The sequence below is a fragment of the Sphaerodactylus townsendi genome, linkage group LG03 (genome assembly GCF_021028975.2).
Source record: "Sphaerodactylus townsendi isolate TG3544 linkage group LG03, MPM_Stown_v2.3, whole genome shotgun sequence".
Classification (NCBI taxonomy): Eukaryota; Metazoa; Chordata; class Lepidosauria; order Squamata; family Sphaerodactylidae; genus Sphaerodactylus; species Sphaerodactylus townsendi.
In genome coordinates, this window is record NC_059427.1 from 48,630,648 (window position 1) to 48,648,359 (window position 17,712).

At 42.3% G+C, this 17,712-nt stretch overlaps 1 long non-coding RNA gene across 2 annotated transcripts in view; it reads left to right on the forward strand.

The window, feature by feature from the left end:
- LOC125429452 overlaps positions 1-16,893 on the forward strand; it is a 34,409-nt gene extending 17,516 nt beyond the window's left edge. Inside the window, exons 3-4 of one of the 2 annotated variants that reach the window (XR_007243989.1) lie at positions 14,023-14,150; positions 16,822-16,893. This is a non-coding gene — a long non-coding RNA (uncharacterized LOC125429452). Of the gene's footprint in view, positions 1-14,022; positions 14,151-14,921; positions 15,055-16,821 lie in introns of those variants that run through there. The other variant, XR_007243990.1, reaches the window with a different exon arrangement.
- Positions 16,894-17,712: the final 819 nt, after the last annotated feature.

Consider the following 17,712-nt stretch of genomic DNA (forward strand, 5'->3'; position numbering starts at 1 on the left):
TCAGTAATTAAGAACTTCCCTGCTTTTCAAGAGTCAATTGTTGTGAACTGTTTTTTGGTACATATAGCCAGACAGCCTGGAGTGGACCGAGGATGGCGGGGACGGAGGAATAAGCTTTCTAAAATCAAGTGGAGTACTATGCATTTGGCAGCATTATTTTGGGGAACAGTTTTCATTTTTATTTCCATGCATAAAGGTTTTATGATGTAATGCAAGTGGGGAAAACTCCTACTGTATGATTTCATACGCCCAAGCCTCCAGGGTTTAGGGTGTAGTTTTAAATATTATTTTGATGTGTCTGGTAAAGTCACTTTACCTGAGACAAGATCAGCATTTTCTAAAGCTAAACACCCTGACCATAAATATTTTAGAAGAGGATCTTGACATTTTTATTTTTTTTACCTTCAGGGTGACTCCAACTTCATGGTAAAAAACAGGGACAGATTTGTACCACTAATTCCAACGCTGGATCAATCTTCAGGTGGCCAATCTATCTCTTTCAGATTTTTAGGTCACCTCATGTACATTTATTAATTTGGAATATACCGTCAAATTCCCTCTTTTTTCTAACAGCAAATGTCACTTGAAAATATTGCAAAACTGCACCCAGAAGGAAGGAAGTATCATGTGATAAGTTCCAGCAAATCAACACTGTAGACCATTAGCATTTGCAGCAAGCAGGAATAACTGGTTTCTCTTGAAGGATCCATGAACAAAGGTATATCTGAAAAAGTAGTTAGCACATTCAGTGTTCGGACAACATTCTTCTCTATACACTCTGTGTTAGAGGGCTACTGGCTATTCAGCTCTCTTAGATTCCTGCTACTGCCAGAAGAAGGGTTGCCAACTGAAGTAGGGTTGCGAACTTCCTGGAGATCTCTTGCCATTACAATTGATCTCCAGATGACCAAAACCAGTTTCCCTGGAGAACATGCTTAGAGGAAGGACTCTATGTTATCATATCCTGCTGAGATCCCCCTCTCCCCAAATCTCACCCTGCCAGGCTCTTCCCACCCCCCACCCCCATTCAGATGTTGCACAACCAGATTTGGCACCCCTAGGCAGGAGCAAGAGTTTTGTGTCACTCATATCAATTATTTGCAGGGATGAGGCACTTAAATATAAATGACCCAGTGATATCATCAAGCAGGTTAAACAGAATTGAGGCCCCCTAACACAGTAATTCGTAGTCAGGGGCGGAGCAAGGAGGAACTGCACCCCGGGGTATGTGTGCACCCTGCGCCCCTGCCATGTCCCATCCACCCCCGCCATGCCCCCAGAATGCCCTCACCACTCCCCCGCGTGCCCCCTGGTCCTATGCTCCTGTGTGCAGTTGGGATGGAACCCAGATAGGTGGACCCCTTCACTATCTTTGGGTAGGAAGGGAGAAGCACAAATAATAAGGGTGATGGGATGCACAAATATAAATTAATAATTGTTCTAGAATTTTCTTTGTCTTCACCAGGGCTGGCCAGATCACTAGAAAAGTGATTTACTCTGACAGAGCTTCCAACTGCCCACTGGTACTGACAGTGGGAATGTTATAATGGAACTGCCCAATTTCCCACTGAAGAAATTGTCCCCACCCCCCGAAGGAAAATTGCGATCACAAGGTACAGGATTGGAGGGTAGATACTCTATTCGTGATTGTACCATCAAGAGGAGTGATGGACAGTTCGCATGCATGTTAGTCACTCTCAGTAGCCAGCTGTGTATGCCTGCATTGCTTGCTTATTGGCTGACATCCAGTGGGAGAGGGAGGGAGCAGAGACAGGGATACTGACAATAAGACTTAACTTTCAACATATACCTGGAAGTGATGTTGTGTCACTGATACAATGTTCTGGAATTTGCCAAACTCTGTGGCAAACTCCCTTCCCAAAACTGCTCAGGACCAGTCTGCCCCGTTGCTGGCACATTCACTAGAGCTGCAGACTGTGGAAAGCATACTTCCCATCACTTCAGTGAACAAGTTGGCCCTGTTGATTCCATACTGCACCATACAATGGACAGCTTGGCCCCACTGACTCGACACTGCAGTATGCCTCTATATCTACTTCCATATGTCCCTGTGCTCTAACTATGGTCTCTTGGATATCCCACCATTTAGAGCAGCCTCATCTGGCAGCAAAGCCCAGGCCTTCTCCATCATGACCTAAGTCATAGTTCATTTAAGTTCCCCTGATCTTCACTAGGAACTTCAGGAGAGTTCCTCGGTGCAGAACCTACTCTAATTGAATGATGAACATAAATATCTAAAACATAGTTCTAACTCATAGTATATGTGAGTTTTTTAATGGGTCTGGACCCTTATGGCAGTCCAGATTTCCCTCCTCTCATAACATTTCTTTTCATTTTCATAAGTCCATGGGTTCTATTATGATTATATAAAATTATATGCATTCTTTTTTCCAGATGTCCTCAGTAAGTGGTATATAGTTTCATAGCTGCTGAGGAGGGAAATTTTCCTTGGTAGGGGGAGTACCAGAAGAAGTAACACCAACAAAAGCCAAGATCCAAACAAATCAGTTTGCTGAACTGGCAGGAAATACAGTGCACAAAGGAAATACTTTATTGCTGACATTTTCCTTGCAGTCAGTTAATGGAGTTTGAGAGTGAACATGGGTTCACTGGTTTTATAGGTTTTGAAATATTGGCAGCTTTAAGGACAAATTTTATATTGGGGGGATACCTCTATTGTACTTCACTCTTTTGTACAATTCACCATTTTAAGTTGGTGGGGGTTTTTTGGTTAAAAATTGGTATAAATGGTTTGTGGGGGAAAAGAAAAGGAAGGAAGATCACAAAGTAGCCAATGCCATACTGGCACATGGCAACCCCAGGGAAAAGGTCACTGAAGCATCCACTAGGGAACACCTACTGTAATAGGGGAAAATACTGGCATAATTCATACTTAGCTTGTTGTGTGATCACTATCCTGCACGGAAACTGGTCCTAGCACAAAATTGCCAACACATGGAAACGCTGTCATCTGACTGTTTTACAAACTTGTCATCAATAATCTTTTAAACCCCAAATGCATTAGATGTGTTCCACATAATCCCTTATACTGCAGAGAGCTTGGAATCTCTATGCCCATAGCCCTGTGGCTCCCGATATCACCACTGAAAGAGCCAGTCAGCTGCAAACACTTGGCAAAAGCAGAAGCTATTCCCCCTTGAAGATACTGCTTGCATTATATTCCCTGGCTAGAGAGAACATCTAATGGAGTGCAGATGATGTGAACTAATCTTTGACTAAGAGCTTAATTTGCTGGCCAAGTTCTGATTGCCATTTTTTTTTTGGTAGTATTCTCTAAATGAACATAAAAAAGATTACAAGATTTGTGAATGCAATCAGTCTCCTGGAAATGCTGGCAGTTTGCTCAACTCTGACTTTTCTTGGTGTTGGGTAATTAAAAACACAGGGGCTAAGAGCACTGACATCTATTTGGAACTCATCCAAATTGAAACTCAGGACCGCATCAGTATACACAGCAGCACCTTGTGACAATTGCATGGATTAAGAAGGAAAGGAGACCATCGTAATATTTCTTTGTAAAATTAAAACGGTTTCCCCGAAATGAGCAGAGATGTTGGCTTGCTTGCAAACGAGCAATTCAGCTCCCCCGATGTATATGCTAATTAAATTAATCCCTTTCCATGGGAATACCAGTTCTCATTAGACACAGAAAAGCGCACAACAACACATACGGCAAAATCTGACAAACCAGAACTTTTTATAGGACATCCAACTGGCTCAGAGTCATGCTTAATTGGAGGATTCAGATAAAATCATAAAAATAACTTTGCGGGAACTGCATCTGCAGTGGGACTCTTCCTACACTACTGATTCCCATCTCATAACTATACATATATATGTACAATACAAAAAAAATGAATATATGATACAAAAATGTTAAAAATTGGCCATGCTGGCAGGGGATGATGGGAATTGTAGTCCATGAACATCTGGAGGGCCATAGTTTGAAGACCCCTGGATTAAGGAGTTGAAGGGGTAGCCCAAAGGGAGAAGGGGGAAACAGATGATTTAAAAACTTTCCCAACCTTGAACAGGAGGAACAAGACTCCTCCCCCTCTCAATAAAGCCGAGGCGCGACATCTAGCCTTCATGAGGCAAGCATATCACACATGACATTATAACCAGATGTAGTATCTGTATCGCAGGATATGTATTATTTATTAGATATTAATCTCATACATTTCTACTTTTTAAAAATGTGAAAACTGAATCACCAACTGAGATACAGAATTCTAGACCACCCATATTGTATCTCTCCTTTAAACCCCAGCAGGCCTACGGCAAACAAAAGAAAGCATCTCTTTCATAACAATTATTTTTGTAGGTAAACTAGGGGGGGGGCAACAGATGGGAGGGGGGAGGATGCATAAGGGGGGAGGATGCACATGGATGCCTAAAGTGTTTGCAGTACAATTTTGAATGCTTTTCTTTATTGTTTATTCATTGGAACATTTTTGTATGCTGCCTTTCGCATGTTATGGTAGTTGAAGGTGGCTGACAACCACGTTTGGACTGTTTGAAAAAACAGGAAAATATTTTAATTTGCAATCAAGTTGCAGTTCAAATGGAAGGTATTCATTGCTAATCCATACTACAAATGTAACGCTGGCTCTAGAACAGTTCAACTGCCTTGGGGATATCGGTTATGTCAGGGATCCCTGGGAATTGGAGTCTTGTGGGTGAGGTTTCTCTGACAGACATCTGAAGTAGATTCACAGAACCACAGTTCCTGGTATTCCTCAGATAAAGCAAAGTGAGCAAGTGACAGGGTTGCCAGCTAGCAACTAGCAGGAGGTCAGAGTTGGGGGTTAGGGGTATGGGGATACTGGGGCTTTCCCCACTACAGAAGGAGCTAAGGTTGACTCGGTTCCCTTCAGTGGAGGGTGATTCCAGGCTGTCCCCACAGCAACTGAGTTGGCCTCCTGGAACTGACCTAAGTGGGTGGGATCATCTTGATGCCTGTTTCGCTCCTCGATCATGATTGGAGCTTGTGTTATGGCAGGAAACGGGAGCGTTCTTTTTTTAAACAGTTTTTACAGTTTACAGTTACATGCGCTTTCTGCCCGCCACAACTCTCATGTTGTGCGCATGCCACAAAAGTGACTCGTGATTGGTTGAACGGATGAGGTGTCGTTTCAATGCTTCCCCACTTGTTGGTGAGATTTCTCTGACAGACAGAAAAGTGTAGTTCCGGCAGAAAAGTGTAGTTCATAGCTGCGACAAGGAGTTCGGGCGGGGGGGGGGGGGGGGCCTGAGACAAAACAATGTTGAGCTCGGTGGCAGTGGGGATTCACTGAGGCGAACCTAGGTAGAAACCAGTTCAACTCTGTCAGTGGGGAAAGCCCACTGTCACGCAACAATGCTACATCTCATTTGGAGGAAAAAACAAATATGCTGTTACATCGTCCTCCAACTATGATTATTTTCCCCCTTTCTCCTGGCCGCTAGAGTGCTGGTGGGCAATGGGAGTTGTGGATGGGAAATCTCTTGCCCAAGCACGAGCACATGGAAAGCCTAGAGCATGATTCGATGGTTAGTACGCTGAGCTGAGATTGGGGTGATCCAAATTCAAAATCCCTCTCAAACATGAACCTTATCAGGCCAGTAACTCTCTCTCTCTTTCTCTCTGCCTAATGTATGTCACAGGGCTATTGTGTAGATAAAATCGAGGGAACATGAACTCATTTGGTAGGATAAAAAAAATACATAAATACATAGAAAGGGAATTCTCCATTGTTTTATCAAAACTTTAGAACTCCCTCCCCAGGGAGATTCATCTGTCTCCTTCTATCAGGTGATTTTCTCACTGGCGATTAATCCTGGGATAGTCACCCAAAATATCCAGGTTCCCTCGAGATCTGTCCCTCGAGAAATGGGACAGATCAGTCCCATTTCTATTGCTTCTCCTCACCCCCCTTATCACGGGATTTTCCTGGACCTGTATATGCACCTTTTTGAAAAAACACTCCAATGGGAGCTAATAGGAGATGGGGGCTACACATTTGAGGGTCCATAACTTTGGCCCCCATGAACCAAACTTTACCAAACCTGGGTGGTATCATAAGAAAGGTCTCCTAAAGATATTCTGAAATGTTGGTACTGCCAGCTTAACAATTGCACCCCTGACAGCAAGCACACCCCCCCCCCCCCAAGGGGCAGGGCTAGATGTCTTCACTAGAAACATGCTGCAGTGAGGATGTTGGAACCTGGATGAAAAGGTGCTGATTATTTTGAAACTTGGTTTATCTAGATTAAATTTTCAGTGGAAATTCAGCCTCAGTGTATTTTGCCAGCAGGTGAAGACTTTGAAAATATTGCCTGGCATAACCCAGTAACAGTAATGACCCAGTAGTTGCACAGGGGACTCCCTTTACCTTTATTAATAGAAGAGTTGTGAAAACTCAAACAAATCTGAAAGCCCCCTTCTAGTCCTGAGTCCAAACCTCAAAACTAATGAAGTTAAAGTTTAGCTCCTTGCTACTTCCATGCTTTATGAACAATATTTATTGTCCTACAAGTGAGAGTCCAAAACAAAATGTTATCAATTGTTTTTTAACAGGGTGTCCACTTTCTCCATAATTCATATTCTATACTTCAGCTTAAGTGTTGGGCTAAATTGGGGGTAATGAGGAGCAAGCCAATCACCTCTGGCTACATTTTGTTGTGGGTCTCCACTGGTAATATAACTTAGAGACTTTGTCCAATATAAAGCCCTGATTTATGCCTGGCAGATGGTCCCTCTCTTGCCAGATTGAAGCTTAAATAGACTACAGAGAGAGGATAGGGAAGAGAAATAAGATATCTGTTACACACTCAAGGAACTGAGTCATGTGGAAAAGAACACCCTGTTGCTGATGTACAGTTTAGTTAAGCTGAGGTACCTGGAGTGAAGCCAATTTTGGGCGAATTTACACTGCCCTTTTAGTGGACTATGAATGTGAGTCCTGATGCAGCGTTTTTAACACCCTTTCAGAAAATTTCATGATGGTTGTTTCTGCATGGTCAAAATATCCTGGGTTGAGCAAGAGAAATACCCCATTCTGTGCAAAAATTCTGCATGGTTCCTAGTTTTAAAGCAGGTTTGCCCCGCAATATTTCCCTCATCCAAGGGTATTCATAAACTGTCAAATTGGTGGTTCTTTTTTCAAAATCTCAGAGTGAACCTGCTACAGCCTACTACAGTGCAAATGCCAATCAGGAGCAGCACCAGTTTATTTTTCCTGCCCAGCTGCCTGACCTCCCCGCTTGACATTCATTCAAGCTTCCACTCAAAAACAACAGCCAATCAAAACACGGGACAACGGGCATGCTCAGATACACTTGCAGCTGCCACTCAAAAACAACAACTAATCAGAATGCAGGACACCGGGCATGCTCAGATACATTTGCAATGTAAATACAAAAGTCCCGGGCTCATGCGAAACAAGCTGGACCATTTCCTTTTGGTCTTCACTGGATTTCTTTACAAAATGGGCAGCCATGTGAACAGACAAACTGGGATAAAACAGAGCTGAATGTTAAGAAATCAGTGGTACACAGGTATAATTTTGTCATGCAGAAATGACCATTGACATGATAATTGACAATCTTGGGATGCACAGTGAAACAAATTGTGTGTGCATATATGTGTGTGTGTGCAGTTTTTGACATAGCATCAGCATTGCCAGATGTATGAGAATTCACAGTATGCGTATCAAATATCCAAGTCTTTTCTACAAAGGGAAAGACATAGGACCTCTCTTACTGAAGAGAAACAAATCATGAAAGAGCATAGGAGCCCATCTTGAGGAGTTTGTAAACTAAATTTAGACATTGGTGGAAACAGTGCCTGAAGGGAATGATGCATGATGTCATTACTCAGGGAGCAGGAGCACATAAGAGTAAAAATAGCAAATGGCAGACTGGGCTGGTTAGCACTGTTATGTGACTGTGTGATGATGGTGATGGGTGCGCCATTCCAAATGAATATGGATGAACATTTCAGAGAAGACTGCCAATGAATGCTGAAAATGGGACACATTTTTGGCAACGGCAAAAAAAGCAACCAAAAAAGGATCGAGTGGTTTCAGTCCAGCCCTGTGCTTCAAAAAATGGAGGTAGAAGAATTAGATTACCACAGCTAGGAGGTAAAGTTATATAAAGCGGTCGGCCTGTTTGCATTAAGTCATGATGCAGAACTTCTTGAGACGGTTCCAAAATTAGTGAGCCATCAGTAATAAAATCATGATGTCACCGTGCCCAAATATGTACAGTCTGCAACATGCCTGCTGGAATATATTCTGGGTCTGTTGTTTACCTTGAGTGATGTCTGTTTATAAAGGGTTTAAGTTGTTTCCATTCCAACATCAAGTCCTCTCTAAGGGAGAAAAACTGAATTGTGAAATATTTCCATGCAGAAAAAAAAATGTTATAATGAAAATCCACCTTCTCCTATCCTCATGTTGTGCCCTTTGCTCCCTTCTGAGCAAAATCATATGCTACTGGTGAGGGGAAAAAGCAGATAGCAAAAAAAAAATGGTGTCCCGGTTCCTGTTTATTTTTTATATTGAAAAACACTGGATAGTACTGTTTCAACATACACATGACTTTGTGGAGAAAGAAGACAGCTTTGTGAAGGGTGGAGTGTGCACGTCCAACCAGGGTGTCATCAGCCTTTTGATTTTCGCCATGCTCCGTGTAATGAGCTCGAGCTGTTTGTTGTGTTTAATTCCTAGCATTATACTACTGGGGCATCAGAGTACCTCGTTCTTCACCAGGAATGAATTTAGAAGTTTTCTGCTTTGGTTAATATGTTTGAGTAAGGATAGGGGCAATTAACTGTGAGCAAATGGAGCAATTATAACCCTGTGATTGTGTCTGTAAGAGCTCATTCACATGAGCCAAAAATAAAATCATAACATTTGGGGGCTAGAAGGTAGATTGAAACAACATCTGGCCTTAAAAAGGAGCTAGTTATGCCCAAGCCATTCTGGCAGATGCCTCTTTAAAGCCTCTGGGTTGGCAAGAACCAACCCAAATTTTCCCTATCAACCCCCTGAGACCTCTGAAATGCTGATCCTGGAGGTTGTGGGACACAAATGGACAAAAAGCCATGCAGAACTGCAGTGAAGAGAGTGGAACCTGGGTTAAAAATGCTTTTTCACCAATACAGCTGGTTGTACCAACAGAGATGCTGCTGGTGAAAGAGGAACATGGGAGCGATTTTGTTTCGTTCCCTGGGCTCACTAGAGCTTCCCAGACCATGTGGCTGTTTGTACATGTAGTGACTCTTACATCCTTCAAAAAGCTTTTGGGAAGTCTGGAAGAGTTTGTGTGGAAGGGACAGGGAGAAAATGATCAGTGTCCAGGAATGCTGTTGCATTTGTGCTTCATGGAATCTAATCCACAGTTCTTTAAATATGTAAATAATCCAGAGTGGAGGGCAAGAAGCATAGAACTAATTGCTGACACTGAATAAATCAATTTATGATTTAGGCTGACCACAGCAAGTGATCATTGACTGACCAATCAGGGCCCACCTTGATCAGAATATAGGCTGTGAATGGACTTTTCTGTTCCCTATGAAATGAAATGAAACCTTCTCAAACATTCTCCAAAGTAACTAGTCTCAGCCGGTTGAAATTAATGAAGATGACTCCATCTCCCTAACAAGCATAGGCGTTTTCTGCATGGACCATATATCCTGAGATAAAAAGATGAAACATCCCGGTTCGGCCATGATTTCTGCATGGCTTCCGGGTCTAACTCGGGCCCACCCCACAAGATTTCCCTTATCCTGCAACTTTCAAAAAACACTAAATTGGCGGTTCTTTTGAAAAAAAAATTCGCTGATCCTGCTCCCATGCAAACACCACGGGAGATGGACCGATTTATTTTCCCCGCCTCACTGCCTGCAGCCAGTCAGAAAGTTGGAAAACGGGACAGTTCATGAATGCCCAGCAATGTTGGCAAGAAAATGAAAGTAAACCAGGGGTCATGCATAATCACCTGGAGTTCTTCCTCCCGGCCTGAATGCGCTGACCGGCTGCTGTGTGGAGGGAGAAATCAAGATAGAAACATCCCGGCATATTTTATCTGTCCAGAAAACGCCATCGTGACCTTGAGGAGTTAAATGCTTACCCTTCAATTAGCAGCACCTGCTGTTTTGAACTTTCTTAGCTCATGAAAAAGGCAAAAGGATTTTATTAAATCTTTAGCAAAAAAAATGGATTCTCCCTTCACAAGGTCTTGACAAGTCCTTTTAGCGAACGTACACAGCTTCTCTATTCCACAGCACTGCACAGCCTCATTTCTCATCAGTTCACTTTCCTAATATTTCATTAAGCCAGCTCCATGAAAACTGAAATCCTATCAAATAGACCCTTTCCCTTTAGCATACATGGTCATCATGGATGCCCTGAATAGTAGAAGCTAATTTTCAAATCAGGAAACTTTTTAAAAACAGGGCCTTCCATACCGTACCCTATAATGAAAATGGCTTCTTCCACTGAAGTTTGAAGGGACATTTTAACCATTTTTCCCCTCTGGGCAGGAAGGAGGGGGAAGTAATTTCAGATGCTTGCCTGCCTCACCTTAGCCACATTTCTAGAAATTATTATAGAGGTAGCAAGAGACAGTGGGATGTCAAACCCCATCTCCCTTCTCCAAACAGGTATCACAGATTTAGAAGTCTTAAAAAGATAGAAGGACGTCAGGAAGAAGCTTCCTGAAAGTAGCAGGAAAAGCTTCCTTGACCCAGTCTAACTAGGGCAAAGGGATGGGGACTTGGATTTCATAAAAACCCTTGGGAGTAAGGAGGAAGCTCTTCTGGGGAGGGTGGGTTTTTAGGAGGGACCATCAAAGGGGACAGAACTCTTGCCGGTGGTCTGGGGGAAGCAACCATTTTGACCATGTGCAATCCCAGGGAGCAAAGTTTTATAAGAAGCCACTGTATGGACAACACATGCCATATGTGGTGGTCTACCAGAAACACATGACTCAAGGTAGAGATCTACTATAAGAAACAGTGCAGCAAATTATCACAGTACTCGGGAAGAAGATGGTATAGCCTGCACTGGTTTGGTTCACAATATCAGTGTGGACTTTTCCCCAAAAGTGCAAGACTGCCCTATGGAATCTGATTCTTCACAATTCCTCAGACTCTTCCCATGCTACCAATTATGCATCAAATGGTTAGACAGGAGTGTGGGAATCTTATGTAAGTACATGATTTGTGAAACAAGAATGCAATTCATTTTGTTCACCTGCCAAATATTTGGCAATGTTTTTTATGCTTTACAGATTTGCCATGGAACAGAATGTTGGTTATTTATATGATAATTGCAGTCATAGGTTCTCACAGAGGATTTCCAAGGAGAGTAGGGCTTTCTGTCTGTGGAGGGTAACTTGACTCCCTCTCCTGCCGCAGCCCAAAATGACCCACTCCCACCAATGCTGTTTGTTTGAGGCAAGGAATTCCCAGATACAGCATAAGAAGGGAGTCAGATGTCTGCAGCAGGAAGAGGGAAGTGTTAAAAATTTCCCTGCCTGAACCAGACACACAATTTGCTAATCTGAACATCTGAAGTTGAATCAGCACTGTTTTAGACATCACAAAACATCTCCACTAATACTTGCTTTTTTCTCTTTATTAAATTTTTTAAAATGCCATTTACACATATGCAAATACACCCCCCACACAAATGCAGAGTAAAAATTAAAACACAAATATACTTTACAACCAAACAACCAACCTGGGGAGATACTACAGAGGAATGCCTTTTTGCCTCAATGGTCATTTATGCCTTCGTGGTCTGCTCTGCAAGTAGCATACATTCTCTTTGAGTCAGATTCTTGGTTGCACACATGTTTTCCCTGCAACCAAATTCACCAGACTGCAGATCAGAGAATCCCCACATTTTCTGAAAGTGGATAAAATGCAACTTTCACCCTGCCTTTGCAGGAAAAGCAAAGGAGATGACTATGCATTATTCTCTCTTCGGGATTTCTTGCTCCTCTCTGCCTTTTCCTGAGAAATAATGCTAGACCAAAGACAGAAAATAGCAACAACAACAAAAATGCACCAAAGGAGGGATGCAAGGAAACAAGCAAAGCAGTAGTGGGTGGGAAAAATCAGCTCAGCTCAGCTAGGGACACTTTGTAGCAGGGGGATCAGGTCAAAACTGAAAGTCATGGAGAAACCCCACTATGAAGTCAACAGCTGCAGGTTAAGTGAAAAATGCATAAATGGCCAAGGAGAATTCAGACAGAGGAAAGAAAAATCTAATCAATAAGGACTGCATCCACGACTTTGGATATTGCATGACTGTGTGAAACAAGCCCATTCCACACCAAGGCTCATTCCGCACATGCAGAATAATTCTGCTTTCAAACTGCTTTCAGTGCTCTTTCAAGCTGTGCGGAATAGCAAAATCCACTTGCATACAGTTGTGAAAGTGGTTTGAAAGCGCATTATTTTGCGTGTGCAGAAGGGGCCCAAATCACTGCTGCTGAGCAACAATATTGCAATATGTGTAATCTGAGTCTGACTTCTTTCTTTTCTTTTCTTTTTTGTCAACGCTACTTTTTTCCTATTTTGTTCGAAGGACAAGCTCTTTCTCCCAGCAATTAACTTCTGGAGACAGCTAGGAGTTTCAGTGCATTAAGATCATTCATTTAGCAATGAAAAGTTCAAAACAGCTTATATGCATCTACTGCTTCTGGGCCTTTCTCTGATCCCACATTGCAGGGAAATAAGCCAAAATTACACATACAAGAACACACTGTACCTAAAGCTGAGGGCTGCAGTGAAACACCTCTTGCCAAAAGGGAATAATTGTCTATTGTAGTGTGGGTTTCCTGGATTTCACTCCTCATGAGACACATGAATCCCAAATGACTTCAGGAGCATACAAGTCTCAGCACAAATGAGATCTGCCAGCCCTCCTTCAAACATCACATGACAACAAAAGCATGCTTTGCTTTCCCTGCTCCAGTGTACTATTTCAGCTAGTTGTTAATTATCACATGATTGAGAGATCACAGGATATCATTTCATCACCTGAGGCAGTTACCCAACAGTTTGGACCAAGTGATAAAGATATTGTATGCTTGGCTTCAAATCTAAGCAGAGCTTTAGAACGTACTCCGAAGCTTGAATCAGCCTGGCCCACAGTGCAGCCGAATGTTATGCATATGACAAGAAATGGGGAGGAGGGGACTTTGTGCGGAGATCAATTGACAGTTCTGGTATAATGATATTATTTCTGGCATGGCATGGCAGTGATGTCATCTTGTCAGGGATGACACTGCAACATTTACCCAAAACTCTACAGCTTAATGGGATTTAATCATGCTGGGCGAATCTCTAGCATTTACCCAAAACTCTATGGTTAAGCTACCTAAAACTATGGTTAAACAATAGAATTTTGGGTGAATGTTAGAGTATCACCCCTAGGAGATTACATCACTTTCAGGTTGCACTGGAAGAAACTTCTTCACACCATGCATGCTGATCATGCTCCCAACCGTATTTTGCAAGGCTCGCTGAATAGTGGCACACAGTGGGAGCTGCTGGGGGTGGGAGAGTCCCAAACCTAGTGGGAATAGGATTGACAGCTCTTGATTGGAAAATACCTAGAGATTTTAGGGGTGGGGTTTGGGGAAGGGAGGGATGGGGGAGGGATGGGACTCCTCCTACCAAAGCAGCCATTTTCTCTAGGTGAACTGATCTTTTTTGCCTGTAAATCTGTTGTAGTAGAGGGAGATCTCCAGCCACCACCTGGAGGTTGGCAGCCCTAAGTGGGAAGCTGGCAACCCTAACATTGTTTGTCATGGACATGAAAACAATCTTTTTTGCCGGTATCATTTTTTTGTCAGTGTTCTGTACTCATGGGAAAAGTCCTCCCTTAGAAATTCCCATCAGCAGGAAGATCTCTAAATTAATACATAATTTGTGGAGAAAGGGAAAAAAAAAGAATGAAATTTTTACTTTCTGTTCAGGGAAGAACAGAGCAAATCAGAGGGAGGAGGCAAGAGGAGAACATGAAAAAGACAAACCTGGGGAGGATTTTAAAAGAATGTGAAAGAACTGAGGACAGAAGTGGACCAGGTCATTGTAACAGTTTGATGTAAGTTTCAAAATATAGCCTACTCATAACAATTGGATGAGGATTGTACGTGTGTTTTAGTGGGTGACTGTTTGCTGAACCAGCTCAAAATGCTTGAATGAGTAACATATAACAAGTAACAGCTTGACATATCTCCAATACCATGTGAATCACTTGCCTGCTGTTTCTGTGGCTGGACATTCTGTGGCTTGACTTGAAGAATAAAATAATGATTCCTTGTTGGATCAACTTAGAAAATCCTGGCTTTGACTCTCCAAGGTCCAACAGCCAGATAATATTTGCTACTGATTAATACATGATACCTCAGTTGGCAGCAATAGCAATAAGAAAGGACAATACATATAGGCTGAGCCAAATGATAAGGAGTAATCTGTACAGTGTGTACAGTGATCCTCCATCTCAAGCTCAGAATACTATTGCAGAGAAGTCAAAATTGGGCCAAGCATGGAGCTGAAATTATATGTTAACTTTGTTTAGGCTCATGTAATCACAGAGGAGAACTTCATTCTCTGATAACCTTCAAGCAGCAGCTAGACAAGCACTTATCAGGGGTGCTCTAAGCAGATCCTACCTTGAGCAGGGCTTGGACTTGAAGGCCTGTATGGTCCCTTCCAACTCTATGATTCTATTTCATTTAATTCATAACCTCATTGACAGCACAAAATAGCACAGTGCCTAGATGGGTGAGGAGAACAAAGTTATTTATTACATATTTATCGTTTCCATCCTCCAAGGAGTTCAAGATGGATTTTCCCCATTTTATCTTTGCAGGTAACACTGAGAGATATATTTGGCTGGGAGAGAGAGAGAGATTGCTCATGGTCAGCCACTTCATAGTGGATCAGGATGCTCAAACACACTTTTCTGTGGCTGACACACTGTCAGGTCTCGGAACCTGAAGCCAACAAAAAGACTCTGAGGTATTGATCAGTAGTATTTATTATTGAGGTAACAGAGCACCAAAGCTTGACACAGCCAGTTCTGACAAACATGGCCTTTGCCATCCCCTTTATTCCATGTTGTAAGCCCCCCCCCCCCCACTCCTGTTTTCCCAAGAAGTTGTGAAAAGACAGAAAAAACAATCACCCAAGGTCGGTGACAAATAGCAAGAAAGAGCCACCTGGCTTCCTCCCCCGTGGGATAATGGATGCAATTCTTTCTCTCATGGTGCTGATGTGGAACCACCCCACCCCCCTCCAAAGGGCTTTCCCACAGCACGGGAAGCACAAAAAAAGTTTTTTAAAAACTCACTGTAGAATCCCCCATTGGGAGAACAGAGTTATGCCATGAAAATTGTGGCACATCTCCGCCAGTGGCTACGCCAGAACACAGGGATTGACCAGGCACTGGAGGCTGACTAAGGTTGTTTCTGCTCCCCAGCCCAACCCCAGAATGCCCCTGCTCATGCTGGCACAGTGTTTTGCACTAGCAGGCCTGGTCAACAGAAGCAGCTTCTGGGTTGGGCGCTGCAGAGTTGCACGGTGCCTGGCCATCAGGGTAAGTTTCCCTTCCGCCTTCCACCGGTGCATTTGCCCCTTGTGCCAGTGGAATGGCACTCATGCCAGTGAAGGTTTGAACCAGTTCCAGAAGGAGATTTGGCCCCCTCTGGATTGGGCTGCCTACCTGTGAAAGGAAGATTGGGCTTGAAGATGATCTTTCAAATCCTGGCTTGATTCAACAAATGCTGGTTTCATCACTTTTTCTCTGTAGTGCAGGGCAGGGGTGGGTGTTGGGAACATACCAGAATTAAGCCAAGGTTGTTCATATTTATATGTCATGCCAAACATTCATTAAAACAAAAAGTAGCTGAGAAATCATAACCAAATCCTGATACACAGTTGATGGAGAAGTCTGCATTCAGATAATCACACTAGAGTTAATTTAATTAAACCATGGCATCGCATTCTGAAGTGAGCCAGTGTTTCACTCTTCCTTAACTCTGGTTTCACTAGTAAAATTTCTACAAAATATTTTTGGACCTGGGCCATACATAGGGCACTTTCACACAGGCAGAATAATGCATTTTCAATCCTCTTCCACAATGGTTTGCAAGTGGATTTTGCTACTTTGCATAGTAAAATCCAGCTGCGAAGTGGATGGAAAGTGGATGGAAAGTGCATTATTCTGCATGTGCAAAAGTGCCCTCTGTCTTCCACAGCTTTCAGTTCCTGCAGTGTTGTATTATTGTACCTCTCCATAGTGTACTGCTAAAATACTAAACAGTCTTAATCACATTCTTGTTTTGGATCCAATATAAATCAGATAGACAGGATGACAGAATTCTGTTGAGGAAAGAAGCTGAGTAGAGTCTGAGGTTAAAAACTTTGCACCCTAGGAGGTTAAATGAGAACATTTTTTGGCGGATGCTTTTGTAGATAAAAGCCAGTACCAACTGGAGCAGCTCACTTTTGCCTTAATACCTGCACAGGGGCAAAAAAAAAATTCTGAAAAGTCAGTACTAATTAGCATTAATATAAAAAGTGATTTTAAAGGAAATGTACAACACGTTGTTTATTTAATTTTCTCTATAATAAGATGTAATTAGACATTGCACTCTGTACACACGCTGTGAACTGTCCTATATATAATTTTTCTATAACATTTTAAAATGTTTTAACCATGTATCATGTACATTTATATTGTTATTTTGTCATATTTTCTCATTTACTAGATTCCTCCTGATGAATCTGCATGCACAATATATTGGAATTATGAACATTATTAAAGAATTCATTTCCCTCTATGCTATGTCAGGCCACCATTCATATACATAAACAAGACTCAAAACGGCTTGTCACATCGTTCTCCCCTCCTCCGCTTCATTCTCACAACAACAAACTTGTGAGGTAGATTATGCCAAGAGGTTGTGATAAGGCCAAAATCACCAAGTGAGCTTCCATGACAGAACAGAGATTCAAACCCAATTGTCCCCGGTTTTAGTATAGTAAAAGCAAATCCTACAGCGTCACTGTGAGTCAGCTGCAACTGGACGGCACTTCATGCAAATCTAAGGAACTCACAAGTTTTATCGCCCTTAGAGAAAGTGGCAGAACATTATTTCTTAACACCAAAAATGTCCTTACTAAGTGCATGAATGTTCAGAAAGGTGCTGAATGAAAGAAATTGGGCATTGAAGAAATATTAATGGCTAGTGACAATTCTCTGTCTGCTTGACTAAAACTGAGTTAAATGCTTAAAATTGAGCAGTGAAAAGAAGAAAAATAACTGAGACAAATGACTGAAAATCCTAAAAGAGCACTTGTAAATTGTTATGAGGACAATATGTTGCAATGGCACAAAGAAGACTTCATGGCCACAGACTCATTAACATAGCAAAAGACAGATTTACCCAGCCTTAAAGCCAAGGGTAGCAGTCAGGGAGAGAGAAAGAGAAGAAAATCTAATGATAATACACCAAGGTGGAGCCATGTAAGGGTATACAACATTCTGAATTTGAAGGAGTGTTTATATTAGTGATTTCCAACCAGCATACCTTTCTTTAGCTGATGTGGAACAGATTCTCATACAGCTTTTTGGAGAGATATTTACTACAACCTCTAGT